At 49.5% G+C, this 25474-nt stretch overlaps 1 protein-coding gene across 4 annotated transcripts in view; it reads left to right on the forward strand.

The window, feature by feature from the left end:
- Nucleotides 1-25474, forward strand: part of NBEAL2 (neurobeachin like 2) — a 245461-nt gene that overhangs the window by 24148 nt on the left and 195839 nt on the right. The gene's annotated exons all lie outside the window — the stretch shown is intronic.

A 25474-nucleotide genomic window follows, 5' to 3' on the forward strand; every position in this document is an offset into this window, starting at 1 on the left:
TGCGCCCCAATATACACACACCTCACTCCCCAGTATCCATGCCACCAGTGAGAGCTGCGCCCCAATATACACACAGCTCACTCCCCAGTATCCATGCCACCAGTGAGAGCTGCGCCCCAGTATACACACCTCACTTCCCAGTATCCATGCCACCAGTGAGAGCTGCGCCCCAGTATACACACAGCTCACTCCCCAGTATCCATGCCACCAGTGAGAGCTGCGCCCCAATATACACACAGCTCACTCCCCAGTATCCATGCCACCAGTGAGAGCTGCGCCCCAGTATACACACAGCTCACTCCCCAGTATCCATGCCACCAGTGAGAGGTCCTCGAGTACTTTTCATGTTTATTCTGCGCCGTGAGTATCAAGTCTTCCATTTTGTTCATGTTCTCTACTTTGTGTAGCCAACTCGCATTAGTTGGTGGTGTTTATTTCTTCCAAAGTAGAGGAATTTAGGACTTGGCAGCATTTAATAAGTGTCGTACAATGGATTTTTGATATTGTTTTGCGGGGATCATGGAAGCGTGGAGGAGGAAGAAAGCAGGATCATCGGGAATCTTATGCGCCATGAAATTTTGAGTGATGTTCCGGACTACTGTCCAAAAGTGCTTCATTTTGGGGCAGGACCAAAATATGTGGAGGAGCGTACCTCTGTCCACCTGGCATCTCCAATGGTGGTCTGTAGTACTTGTGTAATAAATGAGGTATTTGATACCACCTTATTACAATTTTATAGTTAGTCTCCTGAATTTATGTACATATTGACGACTTCAAGGAAAATCTAAGAATTATTATGTTGTTGAGTTGAGGTGAATGAGTGGTTTAACTCTGTCTCCCATTTTTGTATAAATGGTAGATGTGGTTATTCAGAGGGGGCATTCAGTAAATTATACGTTTTAGACCGTACTTTTGCCCAGGGTCCCTTCGTCCAAGCAATGGTCTTCAAAAGATGTTAAGCTATGGTTAAATTGCTGAAGGGTTTGGAATGGAGTGTAAGAAGTGATGTACTTGTAAAGCATTCCAAAAAAGGAAGCTTGAAGGGGCCAGAGTCGCTCATCAATGATGTTCTGGAGGGCCAACGATCCGTTTCTAGAAAGTGAGAGGCTTGGTTTTGACCCGATTTTGAAGAAGGGTCCTAAATTCATGTGATCCAAGGCCAGGGGAGAATGCCGGGTTCTATAAAATTGGAAATGGGGGGGAGTCTTGGGTAGAGAGGGAAGCTGAGAAGACGGTTCTTGAGCAAACGTGGAGCTTAGCACGGGGTGAGCTTTCAGTACCGGTAGTAGGTTATCGAAGCATCGTGAGGCACCTTTCAATGGTGTGTCCATTTTGAGCTTGTTCTAGTTGCCAAGATGTGTAGCCTGTTGGTATTTCCGGACGTCTGGGAGAGCTAAGCCCTCAAATTGTTTGGGTAACGATGGGTATCGTCTGGAGAGGCGAGGGGTTTTTTTTTTTTTTTTTTATGTGCCCAATTGAATTTAATGAAAAGTAAATGCACTTCTTTGAAGTAATGAGAGGGTATCTGTATCGGCAGGGCTTGGAATAAGTAGAGATATTTTGGAAGAATACACATTTTTAGGAGGTTGCATCTACCAAACCATGAAGGCAATCCTTTAAGGTTTGACCTCCATATATTACATGGTTTTGGTAAATCTGAAGACAAAAATCTGCAGAAAATCTAATAGTGTGTATGGGGTCTAAGTCAACAAAGGTGGAAAGTTTAAGTTCATAGGTGCGTGCTAAATTGCAGGGGATCTAAGTACTTAAATGTTTTAATGCAGAGTCCGAGTTCAAGTCCTAAAGAGTCGTTGGGTTGGACGCGGCGGCCGGCTCCTTAACAACTGGTTATTGCCGCTTTTTTTTTTTTTTTTTTTTTTTTTTTTATTATTATTATTATATTACTGCTGTCAGTGGGGGAATCCCGCTGACATCTGAAAGAACTGAGCCTGAAATTATCGGTTTCAGGTATTGGAGCATTTGCACGAATATCGATTACTCGTGTAGATGCTTGGTATTGATGCAATCTTATTTTTGATAAAGATATTTTTATAGAATACTGGACGTTTTTTTTATCCAAATAATTTTTAATAAGCCTTATTCCAGTATATGTCTTCCTTTCTTTGATCTTGGGCTCTCAGTGTATCCCTAATTTTGTCAATGTACAGTTAGAATAGGCTTCTGGATTATGAAGTCAGTGTATTTTGTGTTGGCTTCGGATATTTATATATTTATTATTTTGCTCCTCTGCTGACATGCGTCCAAACATTCTCGCCTTGACTATGGCTCACGTCCTGCCAGTTTTGTTCCCCGACCTTGAGCTAATGACCCCCCCTGAAGGTCAGCTGGTCATAAACAGCTCTGTTTGCTGTAGTGTGCCGGACTTGCTTTATTCTAGAGTGAGATGTGGGAGGCGGTGAAGTTCACATGCCGGACGTCACCAAACTGATGGAAACCCCATATGTTCAAAGGGAATAGGATCAGATATACAGAGACTTCAGTAGCAGGGAGATCCCTACACGTGCTGCTGATGTTTGCCTTGGTAGCAGAGGCCTGACACACACTGGTGTCCAGGAATGGTCCTTGGTGCTGGGAGCAATTAATATTGAAGCAGAGAAAAGTTCTGGACTATCCACCACACAAATTAAAGCAGTTTTAAAAATCTTGAATATAGCTCTCGCATATACCGCAGTGCTGTACAGAGAACACTGAGCCAGTCATATCAGTCTCTGTACCAGAGGAGCTTACACTCTAATGTCCCCCCACAGTCCACACTATTATACATTTACAGTACCTCACAAAAGTGAGTACACCCCTCACATTTCTGTAAATATTTTCTTCTATCTTTTCATGTGACAACACTGAAGAAATGACACTTTGTTACAATGTAAAGTAGTGAGTGTACAGCTTGTATAACAGTGTAAATTTACTGTCCCCTCAAAATAACTCAACACACAGCCATTAATGTCTAAACCACTGGCAACAAAAGTCAGTACACCCCTAAAGGAAAATGTCCAATTTGGGCCCAATTAGCCATTTTCCCTCGCCCGGTGTCATGTGACTCGTTAGTGTTACAAGGTCTCAGGTGTGAATGGGGAGCAGGTGTGTTAAATTTGGTGTTATCACTCTCACTCTCTCATACTGGTCACTGGAAGTTCAACATGGCACCTCATGGCAAAGAACTCTCTGAGGATCTGAAAAAAAGAATTGTTGCTCTACATAAAGATGGCCTAGGCTATAAGAAGATTGCCAAGACCCTGAAGCTGAGCTGCAGCACGGTGGCCAAGACCATACAGCGATATAACAGGACAGGTTCCACTCAGAACAGGCCTCGCCATGGTCCACCAAAGAAGTTGAGGTCATGTGCTCAGCGTCATATCCAGAGGTTGTCTTTGGGAAATAGACGTATGAGTGCTGCCAGCATTGCTGCAGAGGTTGTAGGGGTGGGGGGTCAGCCTGTCAGTGTTCAGACCATACGCCGCACACTGCATCAAATTGGTCTGCATGGCTGTCATCCCAGAAGGAAGCCTCATCTAAATATGATTACTGGAACCATGTCCTGTGGTCTGATGAGACCAAGATGAACTTATTTGGTTCAGATGGTGACAAGCGTGTGTGGCGGCAACCAGATGAGGAGGACAAAGACAAGTGTGTCTTGTCTACAGTGAAGCATGGTGGTGGGAGTGTCATGGTCTGGGGCTGCATGAGTGCTGCCAGCACTGGGGGGGCTACAGATCATTGAGGGAACCATGAATGCCAACATGCACTGTGATATACTGAAGCAGAGCATGATCCCCTCCCTTCAGAGACTGGGCCGCAGGGCAGTATTCCAACATGATAACCACCCCAAACACACCTCCAAGATGACCACTGCCTTGCTAAAGAAGCTGAGGGTAAAGGTGATGGACTGGCCAAGCATGTCTCCAGACCTAAACCCTATTGATCATCTGTGGGACATCCTCAAACGGAAGGTGGAGGAGCGCAAGGTCTCTAACATCCACCAGCTCTGTGATGTCATCATGGAGGAGGGGAAGAGGACTCCAGTGACAACCTGTAAAGCTCTGGTGACCTCCATGCCCAAGAGGGTTAAGGCAGTGCTGGAAAATAATGGTGGCCACACAGAATATTGACTCTTTGGGCCCAATTTGGACATTTTCACTTAGGGGTGTACTCACTTTTGTGAGATACTGTATATATAGCGCTGACATATACCACAGAGATCACTGAGCCAGTCAAATCAGTCTCTGCAGGAGCTTACACTCTAATGTCCCCTCCACAGCCACAATATTATTATTATACATTTATATAGCTCCTACATATACCGCAGCACTGTACAGAGAACACTGAGCCAGTCACATCAGTCTCTGTACCAGAGGAGCTCACACTCTAATGTCCCACCGGAAGACCCGAGCGGTAATAGTAACCTGGAAGCAATGACATGACATCACTTCCAGGTTACTCGAAAACCATCGGTACCATTTAAAAAAAAATGTAAAGCATTCAAAAACGCAGATCTTGGTGTTTTGAATGTTTTCAAGTGCAGAGGAAGGTTTTGGGGTCTTATAGACCCCAGGTCTCTCTGTAAACAGTACCCGTCATGTGCCTCTTACTGTCACAAGGATTACATTCCTTGTGACAGCAATAAAAGTGATATACACAAAAAAAATAAAAGCAATAGTGTAAAAAAAAAAAAAAAAAAAAATGTATATATGTACCCCTATCCGCTTGTGCGCAAAGGCGAGTTAGCGCTTTGGTCTCGCACACAAACAGCGATCGTCCCACACATGCCGGGTATCGCTGCGAACGTCGGATCATGGGCAGTATTTCTAGCACCACACCTCCTCTGTAAACTTTAATTGGTAACCTGCAAAGGCTTTTAAATTGTCACCTAATAGATAGTAAAATTTACGTCGTTAGTCGATGTTGCATGGGCGTGCGCAATTTTAAAGCGTGACAGTTTTGGTATCTATTTACTCAGCGTAACGTCATCTTTTATATTTTCCAAAAAAAATTGGTTTATGTATTTGTTTTTTTTTGCATTAAAATTTAAAAAAAGTGTATTTTTCCCCAAAAATTTCGTTTGAAAAAAAATTTTGAAAAAAAATTTTTTGCAAATACCGTGTGACATAAATTGCAACACCCGTCAATTTATTCTCTAGTGTCTCCGGGTTTGAAGTACGGTAATTTTCTAGCAAAAAATTCTGATTGTTACATGTCAACAAACAAAAATGCCAGAAAAGGCCCAAACTGGAAGTAGTTAAAATGATAAAACTGTTTGTTCTTTGGCAATGAAATAATATTTGACATTTTGTAGAAGGTACAGTGATTGATAAAAGTGTATTTAATGCTTTATCATGAGGTTTGTGTAAATGTCATGGGATTGTTTGTTTTTTCATCTCCTGAACAGCCCCACAATGGGGAAAGGTGGTGACCACACCTGGTGGTGCGGGGGACACCTCTCCAGGTAAATACGGGTTCCAGTTTTTCCTGATCTGTAGACAATGGTCACAGCGGATGGGCTGTATGACACAGATTTGTTATTCTTTAGACACAATGCAGGGCTGGACCCTCAACATGAAAAAATAAAAGTTCACTTATGTTTACACAAGCGTGCTTCTCACAAAGGTGCACAGAGTCATATTAATCCTTCATCTCCGTGTTAACCCTTCCTCTCGCTGTTGGCCCTTCCTCTCGCTGTTGGCCCTTCCTCTCGCTGTTGGCCCTTCCTCTCGCTGTTGGCCCTTCCTCTCGCTGTTGGCCCTTCCTCTCGCTGTTGGCCCTTCCTCTCGCTGTTGGCCCTTCCTCTCGCTGTTGGCCCTTCCTCTCGCTGTTGGCCCTTCCTCTCGCTGTTGGCCCTTCCTCTCGCTGTTGGCCCTTCCTCTCGCTGTTGGCCCTTCCTCTCGCTGTTGGCCCTTCCTCTCGCTGTTGGCCCTTCCTCTCGCTGTTGGCCCTTCCTCTCGCTGTTGGCCCTTCCTCTCGCTGTTGGCCCTTCCTCTCGCTGTTGGCCCTTCCTCTCGCTGTTGGCCCTTCCTCTCGCTGTTGGCCCTTCCTCTCGCTGTTGGCCCTTCCTCTCGCTGTTGGCCCTTCCTCTCGCTGTTGGCCCTTCCTCTCGCTGTTGGCCCTTCCTCTCGCTGTTGGCCCTTCCTCTCGCTGTTGGCCCTTCCTCTCGCTGTTGGCCCTTCCTCTCGCTGTTGGCCCTTCCTCTCGCTGTTGGCCCTTCCTCTCGCTGTTGGCCCTTCCTCTCGCTGTTGGCCCTTCCTCTCGCTGTTGGCCCTTCCTCTCGCTGTTGGCCCTTCCTCTCGCTGTTGGCCCTTCCTCTCGCTGTTGGCCCTTCCTCTCGCTGTTGGCCCTTCCTCTCGCTGTTGGCCCTTCCTCTCGCTGTTGGCCCTTCCTCTCGCTGTTGGCCCTTCCTCTCGCTGTTGGCCCTTCCTCTCGCTGTTGGCCCTTCCTCTCGCTGTTGGCCCTTCCTCTCGCTGTTGGCCCTTCCTCTCGCTGTTGGCCCTTCCTCTCGCTGTTGGCCCTTCCTCTCGCTGTTGGCCCTTCCTCTCGCTGTTGGCCCTTCCTCTCGCTGTTGGCCCTTCCTCTCGCTGTTGGCCCTTCCTCTCGCTGTTGGCCCTTCCTCTCGCTGTTGGCCCTTCCTCTCGCTGTTGGCCCTTCCTCTCGCTGTTGGCCCTTCCTCTCGCTGTTGGCCCTTCCTCTCGCTGTTGGCCCTTCCTCTCGCTGTTGGCCCTTCCTCTCGCTGTTGGCCCTTCCTCTCGCTGTTGGCCCTTCCTCTCGCTGTTGGCCCTTCCTCTCGCTGTTGGCCCTTCCTCTCGCTGTTGGCCCTTCCTCTCGCTGTTGGCCCTTCCTCTCGCTGTTGGCCCTTCCTCTCGCTGTTGGCCCTTCCTCTCGCTGTTGGCCCTTCCTCTCGCTGTTGGCCCTTCCTCTCGCTGTTGGCCCTTCCTCTCGCTGTTGGCCCTTCCTCTCGCTGTTGGCCCTTCCTCTCGCTGTTGGCCCTTCCTCTCGCTGTTGGCCCTTCCTCTCGCTGTTGGCCTTTCCTCTCGCTGTTGGCCCTTCCTCTCGCTGTTGGCCCTTCCTCTCGCTGTTGGCCCTTCCTCTCGCTGTTGGCCCTTCCTCTCGCTGTTGGCCCTTCCTCTCGCTGTTGGCCCTTCCTCTCGCTGTTGGCCCTTCCTCTCGCTGTTGGCCCTTCCTCTCGCTGTTGGCCCTTCCTCTCGCTGTTGGCCCTTCCTCTCGCTGTTGGCCCTTCCTCTCGCTGTTGGCCCTTCCTCTCGCTGTTGGCCCTTCCTCTCGCTGTTGGCCCTTCCTCTCGCTGTTGGCCCTTCCTCTCGCTGTTGGCCCTTCCTCTCGCTGTTGGCCCTTCCTCTCGCTGTTGGCCCTTCCTCTCGCTGTTGGCCCTTTCTCTCGCTGTTGGCCCTTTCTCTCGCTGTTGGCCCTTTCTCTCGCTGTTGGCCCTTTCTCTCGCTGTTGGCCCTTTCTCTCGCTGTTGGCCCTTTCTCTCGCTGTTGGCCCTTTCTCTCGCTGTTGGCCCTTTCTCTCGCTGTTGGCCCTTTCTCTCGCTGTTGGCCCTTTCTCTCGCTGTTGGCCCTTTCTCTCGCTGTTGGCCCTTTCTCTCGCTGTTGGCCCTTTCTCTCGCTGTTGGCCCTTCCTCTCGCTGTTGGCTCTTTTCTCTCCACGTTGGTTGGCTCTCTTTTCTAGATATAAAAACTTAATCTCTTATAACGTTCACATGTTAATATTTCAATAGTCTTTCAATCTCTTAAAATCTGCAGCTTTAATTAAAATATTTCCTGGTGGTCCATGTTCAGGCACTTCTTGTTATCGGGTGTCCCTTTCTCCCATTTGGGCTTCTGATGGAGGCTACAAGTGGCTGTTTCAACACACGTTCCACAGATATGTTCCACTGTTGTCACCATCGGGTAACCTCCCCTGAGAAATGCCATGCAGCCATCACTGGAGTCCATGTGTCGCCTTCACTTCACCTGGGATTCAGTGCCAGTTCTCTTCTATGCACAGCTGCCAACACTATCAGGTTTCCCTTGAAGCATGGGTGCCACAACCAGTAAGTAGAAAATTCTCCACTTTGATGTTCCGGCCAATCAGGAAATGGCTTTCTTGATTAGCACCACCTTATAATGTGAAGTGACGCATGGCTCTGCATTTTAGCAGCGTGTTGCCTGCTTCAGTCACGCCCTCCTGCTTCAGTTTTTCCCTGTGACCTGTGCCTCCTCTGTGCCCTCTAGTTCTTCTGTCATCTAATGTCTTTTAGTGCCCCCTATAACTTTGTGTGCCTCCACTCCCTGTGCCATCTAGTGACTCCTAGTATGCCCCAGGACTCTAAGTGCCTCTCCAGGTCCAGTGTCCTTTAGTGATTCCTAATGCCCCCTGCCATAACTCCAAGTGCTCCTCCAGTCCCTGTCCTATCTAGTGACTCCTTGTGTGCCTCTAGTCCCTGTGTCATCTAGGGACTTCCAGTGTGCCCTGTGACTTCCAGCATGCCACCAGTCCCCATGTCCTTTGGTGACTTCTAATGCCCCTCCAAAGCTCAAAGTGTGACTCAAGTCCTCCTGTCATCTAGTTGCCCCATGACTCTTAATTGCGCCCCAGCTGCCCAGGTCCTCTAGTGATTACCATTACCCCCTCCCCCAGGTTCCAATTTCTCCTCCAGTTCCTGTAACCTGTAATAATTCTCAGAGCAATTCTTGCGTGTCCGTGACACCAAGTGCGCCTCTAGTCCCTGTCTTATCTAGTGACCCAAAGTGCACCTTCAGCCCCTGTGTCCTATTGATTTTCTAGAGTACTTATGGCGCCCCTGTGACACCAACAGCACCTCTAGTCCCTCTATCATCTGCTTACTCCTAGTAGATGACATGAGAACTGGGGACACACTAACTCCTTGTGTGTCCCATGACTCTACTTGCGTCTCCAGTTCCAAAGTCCTCTAGTGATTTCCAATGCCAAGGTTGTAACTTCAAGTATTGGTTCCTAGAGCACTTATTGCACCCCTGTGACACCAAATGCTCCTTGAGTGCGCTGTGACTCCCAGGAAGCCTCCAGTCCCTCCATCATCTACTGACTCCTAGTGTGCCCCATTTACTATTAAGTTCCAGTGTCTTTGTAGTGATTTGCAATGCCAAGGCCATAACTCCCAGTGCACCTCCCGTCCCCAGGTCATCAAGCCAACTCCAAGTGTGCCCGGTGACTCCAGTACATCGTCATTCTCTGTGTCATCTTGTGTCTCCTAGTGCGCCCTTTTGTCATCTAGTGACTTTAAGTGTGCTTCCGTGTCTTCAAGTGTACCCCATGCATCTCTTATCTACTGACTCAAGTGTGCCCTGTGTCATCTAGTGCGCCATGTGCCCCCCGACTCCCTGGTGTCTCCAGTGCGTTCCTGTGCACCACTGACTCCTGTGTCTCCAACAGTCCTAGTGAATACTGACCCACGTTCCTGAAAGCATTAGCCAGGACGTGAATGCTGGAGGAGATGAGAAGTTGTAACCAAGGATGGAAAACTGATGAAAAGAGGATTGTATGATCGGAAACAAAGATAATTGTTTATGATTGGCTGTTTGACACTTTTGGTTACATGTAACGATTAGTATTTTTTGCTAGAAAATTACAAGGGACCCCCCCAAACATTATATTATCAGCCCTCAAATTTTCCATTCGTAAAAATGATGGCTGGCGAGCGTGGGCTGCCTTGGAGGAGGGGGGGGGCGGCGAGCACCACCGGCAGGCGCGGTTGAATGGGAGCCATTCTCCCAGTCAGGGGAAGAGAGAGGAGAGGAAGAGGAGCTGGCTGATCATCAGCGAGCGTGGATTGCCCGCTGTAACAGCCTTCATTTGAATTGCTGGGCTCCCAGCGCCGCTCACGTCACACAGTCCCGCCTCCTCCGCAATGCCGGGAGGCAGGACTTTGTGACGTGAGCGGAACCGGGAACTCGGCCATTCAAATGAAAACTGTTACAGTGGGCAATCCCCCGATCTCTGATCGGCTAGCTTGACTCTTCCTCTGCACTGGTGTGGCTGTGCTGGCGGGCCCTTGTGAGGCTGGTGAGGCTGTGCTGACGGGCCCTGGTGAGGCTGTGCTGACGGGCCCTGGTGAGGCTGTGCTGACGGGCCCTGGTGAGGCTGTGCTGACGGGCCCTGGTGAGGCTGTGCTGACGGGCCCTGGTGAGGCTGTGCTGACGGGCCCTGGTGAGGCTGTGCTGGCGGGCCCTGGTGAGGCTGTGCTGGCGGGCCCTGGTGAGGCTGTGCTGGCGGGCCCTGGTGAGGCTGTGCTGGCGGGCCCTGGTGAGGCTGTGCTGGCGGGCCCTGGTGAGGCTGTGCTGGCGGGCCCTGGTGAGGCTGTGCTGGCGGGCCCTGGTGAGGCTGTGCTGGCGGGCCCTGGTGAGGCTGTGCTGGCGGGCCCTGGTGCGGCTGTGCTGGCGGGCCCTGGTGCGGCTGTGCTGGCGGGCCCTGGTGCGGCTGTGCTGGCGGGCCCTGATAAAGTTGTTAATATTTTTTTTTTGTAAAATAATTCTGCATAAAATCTTTTAAGTAATTTCATGAGATCATTTATGAGGGCGTGTTTAGGGGCGGGGCAGGGTAGGGGTTGAGTGGGGCAACTGCGGGCGAGTAACCCTTAAGGCCTGTCTAGTAGCTCAGGACTTGAAATTTTGAGCCCTGATATATATACGGCAGGAAAAGGAATCCCTCGCTCCATGTATGCTATGGTTGGTAAAAGTCAAGGGCACAACAAAGTGGTACTCATCCAAAGTTGCATCAAGTTGCACTATAAATCGCACAATATTTTGAAGTCGCACAACTGTGAATGGAGTCTACAGGGCGGCACGTTTCTCTGCCTTCCAGGAAAGTGCACGATTTTGCCCATGTTCCCGACACGCGGAGGTGAGACCCCATCTCTATAGACTGTGATCCTTCTATACAATGTGTTTTTGAATCTGTTATCTGCACTGGTTGCCCCTTCCCTTTTTAGTTGTCTGCAAGGCACCCAGCAGTGGTCCGGCACACCTCTCCATGTACATGGACTGTCCCCGTCCCATACATTGTCCTCTTTATGTTCTCACGTTGAAGGTAAACTGATCCAGGCTCTGGGCAGAAGGTGGCTCGTCTTGTCAATTATTCAGGCGCTTCTCAGATGACGGGAAGAGTTCGCTGCCTCCACCTTCCCCATACATGACAACGCAACGTCTCGGTCACAGCCCGTCATCGTCACACCTGGGGGAGGTCAGGTGGCTTTAGAGACCTGAATGCCACTGAAGATCCCTATAGAAAAATGTTAGACTTTCCAGGGAAACGGTCTTTAAGTGGTTGTAAACCTTCCATCTACCCAGTGAAGTGACTGGCCTCCACAGCGATGAAACAAATCCTTCTACATAAGTTGTGCCTATTTACCTGCAGCTCTCTCTTCTCTACAACTGTTCAAAGTGTAAAACTTATACAGCTTGTCTGAGCTTTCAGAAAGCAAGAGGTGGGGAGCTAAAGTTACACTCTGCAGAGCTCAGCGGGAGCTGATTGGAGGGAATAGACAACCCCTCCCCCCCCCCCCCCTCCTGCACAGCACACAGGAACAGAGCTGAGGCTGTCAATGACGGGCTGTGTGCTGGAGATCCCTCCTGTCGTTTTTTTTTTTTTATTTATTTATTATTTCTTTGGGTGTCAGGAAAACTTGTCAGAAGAGACTCGTGCAGATAGCAGAGGAAGGAGGCAGCAGATAGAAATGACACTTCGTGCTCTGGACTGAGACAAGTACAAACTATAGAGGGATATGCTTTGTTCAGATTTCATGTGTGAGGTTTACAACCATTTTTAAATGTGTGGTCCGTCTTCAGAGCTAACAATATCTTCTTGTATGATAAATGTCCATAGTTGGTCTATGTATGGTGGGCAATGTACTATACTATTCTGGCCACTAGTGGCGGGGCGCTGTACTATTCTGGGAGCGGGGCAATGTACTATTCTGGCTGCTGGGAGCGGGGCACTGTACTATTCTGGCTGCTGGGGGCATGTCCTAGTATGAAAGCCTTATAGCAACAGAAACTGTTTACAGAAAGCTCCGCCCCTCTACTATGAACCAGGCTCCACCCTGACGTGTTTCGTCCCTGCTGAGTGCTGACTTTGTCTGGGATTTTAGAAGAATATATACTGTTTCAGAACAATCTTTTGATCTGTTGGGACATTTCATGTGCTAGTATTTTTTAATTTTTTTTTCCCCACTTGCCTACCGCTTAACTGTAAATGTACGTCCGTTAAATACGGGGGTTATGGCAGCAGCCCGCATATGTAAACTGTGCTCATGCCACACATGAGGTATCGCCACGAACGTTCGAGTGAGAGCAATAATTCTAGCCCTAGACCTTCTCTGTAAGGCTGGCCATACACTATACAATTTTATTGTTCAACTTTCCTTTTTAGATTTACCAAAAATCATATAATATGAGGCCCTTTCACTTTGTATGCAACCAGGCAGGCCCTTGTACTACATAGTTGAAGGTAAATCTAAAGGTAATTAAATAAGAAAATTGTATAGTGTATGGCCAATCTAACTCTAAACAGGTAACCTGTAGATATTTTTAAAACATCGCCTATGGAGATGTTTAAGTGGCGTAGTTTGTCACCATTCCATGAGTGTGCGCAATTTTAAAGCATGACATATTTGGTATCTCTTTACTCGGCGTAACATCATTTTTCACATTATGCAAAAAAAAAGTTTATTATTTTTTCTAATTTATTACTATTTATCACAGCCCCCCATATTGTACACACAGCCCCCCATATTGTACACACAGCACCCCATATTGTACACACAGCACCCCATATTGTACACACAGCCCCCCATATTGTACACACAGCACCTCATATTGTACACACAGCACTCCATATTGTACACACAGCCCCCCATATTGTACACACAGCCCCCCATATTGTACACACAGCACCCCATATTGTACACACAGCACCCCATATTGTACACACAGCACCTCATATTGTACACACAGCACCCCCATATTGTACACACAGCCCCCCATATTGTACACACAGCACCTCATATTGTACACACAGCCCCCCATATTGTACACACAGCCCCCCATATTGTACACACAGCACCCAATATTGACAGAAAAACACAGAATTGTTGACATTTTTGCAGATTTATTAAAAAAGAAAAACTGAAATATCACATGGGGGTTCGAAGTAATTTTCTAGCACCAAAATTACTTTTTACTTGAAAACAACAAATGACAGAAAAATGCCTGGTCTAAAAGTGGTTATACATTGTATACATTTGTATTCATTGTTTACATTGTATTGATTTGTATCATTGTTACAATTTGGGTTCTTCTGACACTGTGTCTCTTCTGCATGTGATGTCCTTTAGATATTTGAGCGTTGTGCTGATTTATTTTTGTTATGCATCAAATGTTCTGGAACGTTTTGGATGCAGCAGATGTTTTCTCAAATGGGGATTATTGTAATTAGTGAAAAATGCGGATTGTGCTGTATTTATTTGTGGCATGTATGTTTTTTTTTTTTTTTTTTTTTTTTTTTCTTCTTGCGTCCGCTCTCGGTGTTTCCACAATTCTGGCTGACTATTGGTAAATTGTCCCTTTTTTTTTTTTTGTTTACATTTTTTTTGGTCCCTTCACAGCTCATTACCATCCTAACTAGAGCAAAGTTCACCTGCAGTGGCCGTCCGCCAGAGCCAAACCAATCCTGCCTGACCTGTGCAGGCGGCGACCCTCCCTGACTGACGTGTCGGAAAGGTTGACCTGTCTTGGAAACTTCCGAGTCGTCTGATGGGTCTCGTCTGGGCGATGACATTTTACATCTGCTGCAAACAAAAACTCACAAAGTGGCCTTTTGTAGTGGAAGGCGTCTGCACAAAAAGAATGATGGGTGCCATAGACAGGCCGTGTTTTCAGGGTCTCCTGGTTAAAGGAACATGTCTTCCTTCAATGGACCTCAACGTGAGTAGAAAAGCTGGACAGATCCTGGACCTCGGTGCGAGGAGAAAGCTGGACCGATCCTGGACCTCGGTGAGAGGAGAAAGCTGGACCGATCCTGGACCTCGGTGTGAGGAGAAAGCTGGACCGATCCTGGACCTCGGTGCGAGGAGAAAGCTGGACCGATCCTGGACCTCGGTGAGAGGAGAAAGCTGGACCGATCCTGGACCTCGGTGCGAGGAGAAAGCTGGACCGATCCTGGACCTCGGTGCGAGGAGAAAGCTGGACCGATCCTGGACCTCGGTGTGAGGAGAGAGCTGGACCGATCCTGGACCTCGGTGCGAGGAGAAAGCTGGACCCATCCTGGACCTCGGTGCGAGGAGAAAGCTGCACCCATCCTGGACCTCGGTGCGAGGAGAAAGCTGCACCCATCCTGGACCTCGGTGCGAGGAGAAAGCTGCACCCATCCTGGACCTCGGTGCGAGGAGAAAGCTGCACCCATCCTGGACCTCGGTGCGAGGAGAAAGCTGCACCCATCCTGGACCTCGGTGCGAGGAGAAAGCTGCACCCATCCTGGACCTCGGTGCGAGGAGAAAGCTGCACCCATCCTGGACCTCGGTGCGAGGAGAAAGCTGCACCCATCCTGGACCTCGGTGCGAGGAGAAAGCTGCACCCATCCTGGACCTCGGTGCGAGGAGAAAGCTGCACCCATCCTGGACCTCGGTGCGAGGAGAAAGCTGCACCCATCCTGGACCTCGGTGCGAGGAGAAAGCTGCACCCATCCTGGACCTCGGTGCGAGGAGAAAGCTGCACCCATCCTGGACCTCGGTGCGAGGAGAAAGCTGCACCCATCCTGGACCTCGGTGCGAGGAGAAAGCTGCACCCATCCTGGGCCTCGGTGCGAGGAGAAAGCTGCACCCATCCTGGGCCTCGGTGCGAGGAGAAAGCTGCACCCATCCTGGGCCTCGGTGCGAGGAGAAAGCTGCACCCATCCTGGGCCTCGGTGCGAGGAGAAAGCTGCACCCATCCTGGGCCTCGGTGCGAGGAGAAAGCTGCACCCATCCTGGACCTCGGTGCGAGGAGAAAGCTGCACCCATCCTGGACCTCGGTGCGAGGAGAAAGCTGCACCCATCCTGGACCTCGGTGCGAGGAGAAAGCTGCACCCATCCTGGACCTCGGTGCGAGGAGAAAGCTGCACCCATCCTGGACCTCGGTGCGAGGAGAAAGCTGCACCCATCCTGGACCTCGGTGCGAGGAGAAAGCTGCACCCATCCTGGACCTCGGTGCGAGGAGAAGGCTGGACCCATCCTGGACCTCGGTGCGAGGAGAAAGCTGTGCACCCATCCTGGACCTCGGTGCGAGGAGAAAGCTGCACCCATCCTGGACCTCGGTGCGAGGAGAAAGCTGGACCTCGGTGCGAGGAGAAAGCTGGACCTCGGTGCGAGGAGAAAGCTGCACCCATCCTGGACCTCGGTGCGAGGAGAAAGCTGCACCCATCCTGGCACATGACACCCAACCAGTTTACAATGATAAAGAGCACCCAACATATTTATTTTTGTTAGTGGAAGCTGATCCCAAAAACAATACCTGTACAGCAGCACTCGGACTTGGAAAGGGAGGGGCAGCACTAGGATCCAATTGGGGAGGAGGAGAGCGAGCAGAGTGATTGTTCAGCAAAGGATGGGTCCCATGAAGCCTCACATCAATGCAGACCCACTGGTAGTGGAATGAATATCAGTCTTAGCCTGGGCTCCCGCCAGGCCATGCCTCCAATGCGTTTCACTCTGCTAATCATGAGAATGGAGACCTCCATCCCCATGATTAAGCTCCAAGGGGTAGAGTGAAACATGTAGCCTGAGCTGCACGTTTCCCATTACCGGTTCACAGAGTGATGGTTCACTCACAGGCTTGTGTGGGTGAGGAGGTGACCAAGCTGTACTGCCTAGCTGCTTTCCAGAACATTCAGGTCACCATCATGGCTATACTGTGTGTCGGAGCAGTGTAAATTGCAGGACTGGATGAACATAAACACATTAACTGGTTCCCATACCTAATACGGTGGTGGGGCTGTACATGGCACGCCTGCAGATCCCTATTGTGAGCCTTAAAAGGGCCTACCTGATTGGACCTGAAGCCACTGGTAGTGACTAAATGCCACGGCTTTATCCCCCTCTCAGGCTGAATATGATTTGTGGTAGAGAGGCAGAGGAGGTTATAAAGTACACTCCCATTCACCCTGTGAGGTGCTCTCAGGACTGTGTCCGCAGTGCTACACTAAGAACTTAGATTTGTGTGAATTAAGTGGCATTTCTGCATTTAGCACAGCTGTAGAGTTTTGCATTTGCAGTCCATTGTTCTGTTTTCACTTCTTGCCTGGGATTGCAGGAAAGAGACGTGCAATCACTTCCTATGAAGAAATAGTGTGACCTCACCCTTCACATGGGGTTGCTTTTCTGTTTCAAACGTCGCTTTATGCATTGACTTGCGTCTATCTGGACAGTATGGTCACCTGCTGACTTGGCACCATCCACAGGCAGCTTAACTCTTCATTAAGACACACAAGATGAATCCAGGACGATTTTACTTCAGATGATTGCAGGACAGAGGATACTTTTTCCAGTTTTTTGACGTGTAAGAGGACAATGGCTTTTCCGAGCCTTGTCTCTGCAAGAAAAAAAAAAGTATTTGATCCTCTGCTGATTTTGTATGTTTGCCCGCTGAAACAGAAATGATCTGTCTATAATTTTAATGGCCGGTTTATTTATTTTTTGTTTAAACTTTCTTTATTGCGTTCGGTCACAGCTTAATAAACATAGTACAGTATGTGCTTAATAGTGACAGACATTTTCTCATTTCAACAGTAGTAATAGGAAGGAAAACATGTAGATAAAATAAAAATAATAAAAAATAAATAAAAAGGGGAAAAAAAAAAAGAGTAAAGGAAATAATGTGATACTGAGAAGGCAATGCATACATTAACAATGTGCAGTTTTAGTGTATTGCTGACCAGCTATGGTTGATATTAGGCCCCAGCTGCCACTAAAGTAGCGGCCAGCCGGGCCCACCATCCTTCTGTGGGCTTCATCACCTGAGCCATGTCGGTCTCCCTCACTGGGGAAAAGAAATCCGAGGCAGCATGAGACCACCCCCGCCCAGGGACCACGCCAGCAGAGGGGGGCAACCAAGGCCTCCTACTATCCTCCCCTAGCGTACCCCCCGGACCACAGGCGCACCCCCTGGCAGGTTTATTTTAACAATGAGAGGATAAAAACAAAAAAATCCAGAATAAACGCATTCAAAAAAGTTATAATTTGCATTTTAATGAGTGAAATAAGTATTTGATCCTCTATCAATCAACAAGATTTCTGGCTCCCAGGTGTCTTCTCTACCGGTAACGAGCTGAGATTAGGAGCACTCTCTTTAAGGGAGTTCTCTTAATCTCAGCTTGTTACCTGTATAAACACTTTACTGGCAAAATGCAGCTGGTTGGAATTGGGAGCGTAAACTGTAGGGTTTGGTATTATGGTCGTATGTCAATATGACGAAGTGACGCTCTGGGTCAGTGATAGAGGAATGGAGTGTAAAGGCCACTGTCTTCTTGATTACAAGTAGGACTTCCCTTTCTTTGATTTGTAGGTGGACATACATATGTGAGGTAAATCCTTTATGGTTGATGACAACTTGGGACGACGCCATTTTGGAAGTGAGTTTCCTGGACTGCCAGGATGTCGGCTTGGAGTTGTTTCGCCTCTCTCTCCAGTGGGAGAAACGTTTTGCCGGATGGTTAAGGCCACGGGCATTGATTGAAACAAGTTTAAGTGTCATTACAACAGGAAAAGGCAAATATGAAGGATGTACTCATGGGCATGGCTGTAGATTGAGCAACCAGGTGGAGAGAAAGGTTCAGCAGGAGACCATGCAGTGTCCCAGGATCATGCGATACCAGTTGAAAGAATATTCATGTGGTACGTTGGTCACCATATAAGCGAGCTTGGGGAACAAACGAGATCCAAAAGCAAGTGGACGTAATGAAACCTGGCAGTGGAGGACCCATACGGAATTCGTGTAGGTCACAAATGAGGAACAATATAAAAAAAGGTTCAATTGAACTGAGAGCAGACTAGCTGCTATGTTTCGGGGGTATAAACTGAGAAAACTTGTGTTGACTCTTGCCGCCTGGGAACATGTAATAAGGCAGATGGGTAAGGTGTGCTAATAGGACCTAGCGCCTCCATTAAGATTTTTCCTGTGGGAGCCCTCATGCCATTCCTCCCCCAGCGGTAAGGGGATTGCAGCTGAGGATGATCCGGGTTGGTAATCCGGAAGGATGTCTCATGATCTTAGAAGACGAATGCCTTTTTTGAGAGACGTCACTGGAGTGCTGCTGCCGTTGCGTGTGATAAGGAGCTTAGCTGGGTTCTTCCACTGGTAGCTGATTGATTTTTGAGCGCTTTGGTGATAGTGTCCAGATTTTTGCGCTGTCGTAAAGTGTGGGCATAAAGGTCAGGGAGTACCTGAAGACCTGCTGCTTGCTCCGGGAGATGCTCTTTCTTGCGAAAAGCCTCCAGAATTTTTTCTTTGGCTTGGGAAAAAATGGATACGCAGGAGGACATCCAGTGGGAGATGTACAGGCAGAAAAGAGGGCTTTAGGGACCCTGTGTACCATGTTGATAGTTAGGTCAGCAGATGTGAGCACTTGTACGACCGCCTGGAACAGATTTAGAACGTAAGGTGGTAGCTGGGAGGATGGTACCGATTTCCGGTATGCCCTGTATTTTTAAATTATTACGTCGAAACCTATCCTCCAGGTCAGCCAGCTTGTTTTTGGTCCAGGATATGTCATGTTTCTGGGCCTCATGTGCATCAATCAAGGTATTTAAGGAAGTGACAGGTCCCCCTGCTCAAGAAAGCACATGTACAGGACCGTCTGAAATTTGCTAATGAACATCTTAATGATTCAGAGGAAAACTGGGTGAAAGTGTTGTGTTCAGATGAGACCAAAATCAAGCTCTTTGACATCAACTCAACTCGCTGTGTTTGGAGGAGGAATGCTTCTTATGACTCAAAGAACACCATCCTCACCGTCAAACATGGAGGTGGAAATTTTTACACTCTACTTTTTTTTTTTTTTTTTGGTATATTGACTTTATTACTATCACAAGGGATGAACAACATCCCTTGTGACAGCATAAGCCATGACCGTTACTCTTTATGGAGAGATCTGGAGTCCATTAGACCACAAATCTCTATTCTTGGCTTCCAATGCAGCCGTTCACACACAGGTCGGTAGGATCAGCTGCTTCCCTGGGCACCAACGGCCAGGTAAACAAAGGGGCAGAACTGGAAGGGACAATGTACTCGTCGGTTTCCGGGTTCACAGAGAGGGGGGAACAACATCCGTTTCTTTCTGTGCTGTGCAGTCATCACCACCGGTCACAGCACTCCTGAGCTCCGCGATCAGATGGCAGAGCCTGGGAGAGGAGAAGACCCCCTTCTGCCACCTACAGAAGTGATTGAGTGGCTGTTCAGCCACTCGAATAACTTCTGCAGTACATGGGCTAAATATCAGGCGGAATGGGCTGGTTCAATAGAAACAGCCCGATATTCGGCCAGTGTGTACAGCACCCTGTCTGCCAGAAGCCGGTCGATTTGTCCAGCTTCTGTCGAAGAGGCATTGCAGAAAAAGGTCTGCTGATTGGAATCCGATTAGGGCTGCCGACCGGTGTGTCCTGGCCTCCCCCCCCCCCCCCCGGTAGAACACAATAGCTCAGTGGGGGAGATCGCTGTACTAACATTGGATTGTTAGTACATGTCTTCTCCTGAGCTCTTCAGTTTAAAAAAACAAAAACCTATAGTTTTGTACTAGGCTTTAGGGAGCCTGGAAGACACAGCTAAGCCTGAACCACCTAGCACCAAACCGGCAGGGAGAAACCAAAATCACATGATAAACAAGCCATAGTAAACCAAAGCTACCACCAGATGTCGGCATACTACAAAGCCCAGTCGTGTGGCAATAGCAAATTAGTATTTGCTTTTGTCTTCCTGATTCTCCCGGCCAATTAGGAAGCGAGTCCTGAGACCCAATTGGCCAGGGAGTTTCAGGACTCCCTGGCTAATCGGGTCTCAGGACCCACTTCCTGTTTGGCCGGGAGGAGAAGCAATGGTCCTGGCTGTTCCTTCCCGCTGCCTCCTAAGGTAAGGCCTCTAAATGCCGCCTTACTGTCTGTCTAGGGCGGGGGGGGGTGGGATTGCCGCCTTACCGTCCGTCTCCGGCGGGTGGTGGGATTGCCGCCTTACCGTCCGTCTCCGGCGGGTGGTGAGATTGCCGCCTTACCGTCCGTCTCCGGCGGGTGGTGGGATTGCCGCCTTACCGTCCGTCTCCGGCGGGTGGTGGGATCGCCGCCTTACCGTCCGTGTTCGGCGGGTGGTGGGATCGCCGCCTTACCGTCCGTGTTCGGCGGGTGGTGGGATCGCCGCCTTACCGTCCGTGTTCGGCGGGTGGTGGGATCGCCGCCTTACCGTCCGTGTTCGGCGGGTGGTGGGATCGCCGCCTTACCGTCCGTGTTTGGCGGGTGGTGGGATTGCCGCCTTACCGTCCGTCTCCGGCGGGTGGTGGGATCGCCGCCTTACTGTCCGTCTCCGGCGGGTGGTGGGATCGCCACCTTACCGTCCGTCGCCGGCGGGGGGGTGGGATCACCGTCTTGCCGTCGGAGGGTGGGATTGCTGCCTTACCATCTGTCTCATGCGCACGGGGGGCATGGTAGTTTGACCCCCCCAAAAAAAATTTTTGAGCATCAGCCGCTACTGCCTCATACAGTAAAATTAAACAGAAAAAGTGCATAATAATGGGGCATAACGGGGGAGCCAGCACTGCTGCACTGGGCCCCATTAGGTGAGCAGGGAGAGGCCATCACTCTGATCATACCTCTAATTCCCTCCATGATCGATTGGCAGTGGAGGAGAGGAAGGGATGCTATACAAGAATGTACTTCCTACCTCTTACTGCAGGGGGCAGAAGACTTCACCTGGCTTGCATGTAACCTTGATTGCTAGCTCTGTTGCCCAGCTCTTACATCCACATCCTTCATTGCAACGTCTGGTTGCTACCATAGTCAGCTTGGCTGTAATAGAAGTATTCTAGAACAGGTGATCAGTCTCATTCCTGGGGGGAGGGGTTGTCAGGTAGGTTGTTTGAGGGCCCCATGATTTATAATGGTCGCCTTAAAGGGTTAAGGGAGTGGTGACTGCAATGTGATGAATGTGGCCGGTATCCACCTGTTTTCATCCCCCCCCCCCCCGCTGCGCGATGTTCCGATGTTTAATCGGCACTCGGAGGTGGCGGATTTTCCTCTGCAGTCAGCACTTTGCTGTGAGTACAGAGCCCTCCAGTGACCCCTCGCTTCCTCTGTGCTGATAAGGAGCGTGAAATCCCTCCATCAGCATCTTATTGTCTTTATTTACTGCTGACGGAAAACTCCTCACAGCTCCGCGATGAGCTGTTATATCATCAGTATTGTGGGGGGCCAATACCTGATCTAGGGGGCCCCTAAGGTCCCATCATGTGATCTGCATCCCCCCCCCCCCCCATCAACATAAGGAAAGTTTGAAATAAAATCTTTATTTTCATTACATATCTTATTTTAGACCCATCACTGGGTCTCCATGCTTCTCTATGCAATGCAGGCAGATCATGGCTGATGGGAGGGGCCGGCAGGGATCTCTACATTTCTTCCTTTAACACATCCCAGCACCCGCGTTCAGTACTCCTCTCAGCAGCCCTCTTTCCTGATGCAAGCAGTGGGAGGAGTTATGCAAATATCAGAATGCCTTGATGGGCGGGTGTGGGTTTGAAGGAGTGGGCGTTCCTAAGTAGGGCTGTATTTGCATAGGTGACACCCACATGTGACGCTGGGCCTACATGATGGTGGGCCTGGGACAGTCCGGCTTGGGAGGAAAGGGCTAGATCAGTGGTGGTTAGCTTGAAAGTTTTATAAAGTGCCTCAAATGGGGCCCAATGCTTCAGACGGCTGCACAATAGTGCGTTTTTGTGGACTGAGGTGCATTGCGTCAGGTTAGGCATTTTACGTTTTTTTTTGGTCTTGGTGGAGGAAATAATATCCCCCAGCATTGGTGGCGGTGGAGGCAGTAATAACCCCCAGCATTGGTGGCTGTGGAGGCAATAATAACCCCCAGCATTGGTGGCGGTGGAGGCAGTAATAACCCCCAACATTGGTGGAGGCAGTAATAACCCCCAGCATTGGTGGCTTTGGAGGCAGTAATAACCCCCAGCATTGGTGGCTGTGGAGGCAATAATAACCCCCAGCGTTGGTGGCGGTGGATGCAGTGACAAACCCCAACATTGGCAGTGGACGCAGTAATAACCCCCAACAATGGTGGCAGTGGACGCAGTAACCCCCAGAATTGGTGTCAGCGGACATAATAGCTTCATTCTTCAACAGCCAACATTTTTGTCAGCAGACGCAGTAATGTCCCCCAACATTGGTGGCGCTGGACGCAGTAATGTCCCCCAACGTTGTTGACGCTGGACGCAGTAATGTCCCCCAACGTTGTTGACGCTGGACGCAGTAATGTCCCCCAACGTTGGTGGCGCTGGACGCAGTAATGTCCCCCAACGTTGGTGGCGCTGGACGCAGTAATGTCCCCCAACGTTGGTGGCGCTGGACGCAGTAATGTCCCCCAACGTTGGTGGCGCTGGACGCAGTAATGTCCCCCAACGTTGGTGGCGCTGGACGCAGTAATGTCCCCCAACGTTGGTGGCGCTGGACGCAGTAATGTCCCCCAACGTTGGTGGCGCTGGACGCAGTAATGTCCCCCAACGTTGGTGGCGCTGGACGCAGTAATGTCCCCCAACGTTGGTGGCGCTGGACGCAGTAATGTCCCCCAACGTTGGTGGCGCTGGACGCAGTAATGTCCCCCAACGTTGGTGGCGCTGGACGCAGTAATGTCCCCCAACGTTGGTGGCGCTGGACGCAGTAATGTCCCCCAACGTTGGTGGCGCTGGACGCAGTAATGTCCCCCAACGTTGGTGGCGCTGGACGCAGTAATGTCCCCCAACGTTGGTGGCGCTGGACGCAGTAATGTCCCCCAACGTTGGTGGCGCTGGACGCAGTAATGTCCCCCAACGTTGGTGGCGCTGGACGCAGTAATGTCCCCCAACGTTGTTGACGCTGGACGCCGTAATGTCCCCCAACGTTGTTGGCGCTGGACGCCGTAATGTCCCCCAACGTTGTTGGCGCTGGACGCAGTAATGTCCCCCAACGTTGTTGGCGCTGGACGCAGAAATGTCTCCCAACGTTGTTGGCGCTGGACGCAGTAATGTCCCCCAACGTTGTTGGCGCTGGACGCAGTAATGTCCCCCAACGTTGTTGGCGCTGGACGCAGTAATGTCCCCCAACGTTGTTGGCGCTGGACGCAGTAATGTCTCCCAACGTTGTTGGCGCTGGACGCAGTAATGTCCCCCAACGTTGTTGGCGCTGGACGCAGTAATGTCCCCCAACATTGGTGGCGCTGGACGCCGTAATGTCCCCCAACATTGGTGGCGCTGGACGCCGTAATGTCCCCCAACATTGGTGGCGCTGGACGCCGTAATGTCCCCCAACATTGGTGGCAGTGGACACAAAAGGCAATGATGTAGAAAAGTACACAGCTACCTTTCTTCTTTGATTTTGACAAGGAGGGTTTAATGTCACAACTCTCACAAAAAGTTGATCTTCCTCTGCGCGGCGATGTTTGGTGCGATGTTTGGTGCGCGGCAATATTTGGTGTACTTATTCTGGAGCATAATGTTGGTAAACACCTCTCTGGATATTTACAAGTCTGCACACACAATTCGCTCTAATTAGCAAAACAGAAGAGATGGTGATGACGTTGGAGTCGTCGTTATCTCGTTACCAATCTCTGGTAATGATGCCTCTTCTGACATCTGAACCCGGGATGCGGGGCGGAGATGAGGTCTCCCCGGAGGATTACTCCATATCACTCTCTTGGTCCCTTTTGTTGTTGCGGCAGTCAGTAACTGGCAAGGAAGCCACTATTTCCTATGTCAACATCGCTGTGCAAGAGATACGATTTACGACACAGACTAAGGTTACAGCTAGGAGAAAATCAGGTTAGCGTTGAGTAAAAAAACAGAAGAAAAATGTACTTGGCAGATAAAGGGAACTGTAGTGTATATATGCTTGTACAAGATTATTTGATAAGGCTATGAGGTCACAAAATGGAAGCGGCAAAATAAAAATTCTCCAGGGAAAGTAGAAGCAAGGCATTAGGTCCAGATCTTTAACTCCTAAGAAGGAATCATTGGTTGAGCCCTAAGCTTGGATTTTGCTACTCTTCCATAAAGTGGGGGACTCCAAGGAAAAAAAAAAAAAAAAAAGTCACCTAAATTGAGAAATCTTTACATGCATAAGCTAAAAAGGCACCAAAAAGTCCATCTCAAGAGTTTAAAGTGCTTTTATTAATGTCACAACAAGAAGCATTCAATGTGTTTCAGGGGTCAAACCTCCCCCTTCATCATGGCTGGAAACAATGTAGAAATATCCACTGGACCCAAGACGAAGATCTCCCCTGACAGGTGAAACATTGAGTTGGTTGTGCTTGTATCATTGAATTGAAAGGCAAAGCTCCAACTTCATTGAGCCACGGGACAAAGCTTCAGCTTTATTTGATTGAGGGACAAAGCTCCAACTTCTTTGGACCAGGGGACAAACCTTTAACTTCATTGGACCTGGGGGGATGACAAAGCTCCAACTTGGCTGGACCTGGGGGGATGACAAAGCTCCAACTTGGTTGGACCTGGGGGGAGGGACAAAGCTCGAACTTGGTTGGACCTGGGGGGGAGGGACAAAGCTCCAACTTGGTTGGACCTGGGGGGGAGGAACAAAGCTCCAACTTGGTTGGACCTGGGGGGGAGGAACAAAGCTCCAACTTGGTTGGACCTGGGGGGGGGGGCAAAGCTCCAATTTGGTTGGACCTGGGGGGGAGCGACAAAGCTCCAACTTGGTTGGACCTGGGGGGGGAGGACAAGGCTCCAACTTGGTTGACCTGGGGGGGGGGGGGGGGACAAAGCTCCAACTTGGTTGGACCTGGGGGGGGGGGGGGGGAAACAAAGCTCCAACTTGGTTGGACCTGGGGGGGGGGGGTGGCAAAGCTCCAAAGCCACCAAAACATGGTTGCTCCTTTCTGTCACTTGTGATATTAGAAAAAGACTTTGGACTCTCTAGACAACTTTATGGCACTATGGGCTTATGCATAAATAAAAATTCTCTCTGTGTCCTGACTGCAATTATCCTAATTCTAATTGGTTGGATTGGAGTTATAACACATCACATTTACCTGCTGCACCTGAAGGAAGCTTCTCAAATAAATAATTTAGTTTTTTTATAAAATCATTATATATAGCATGTACTGATAAATACGATTTGAAGAATTTATTAAGAATTTCAATACATTTCTGGTGGAATACTTTCCTACGTTTAAGCTGGCTTTCCACCATGTAATCTAAAGTAGAG

The sequence above is a fragment of the Aquarana catesbeiana genome, linkage group LG05, assembly GCF_042186555.1.
Source record: "Aquarana catesbeiana isolate 2022-GZ linkage group LG05, ASM4218655v1, whole genome shotgun sequence".
NCBI classification, from domain to species: Eukaryota; Metazoa; Chordata; class Amphibia; order Anura; family Ranidae; genus Aquarana; species Aquarana catesbeiana.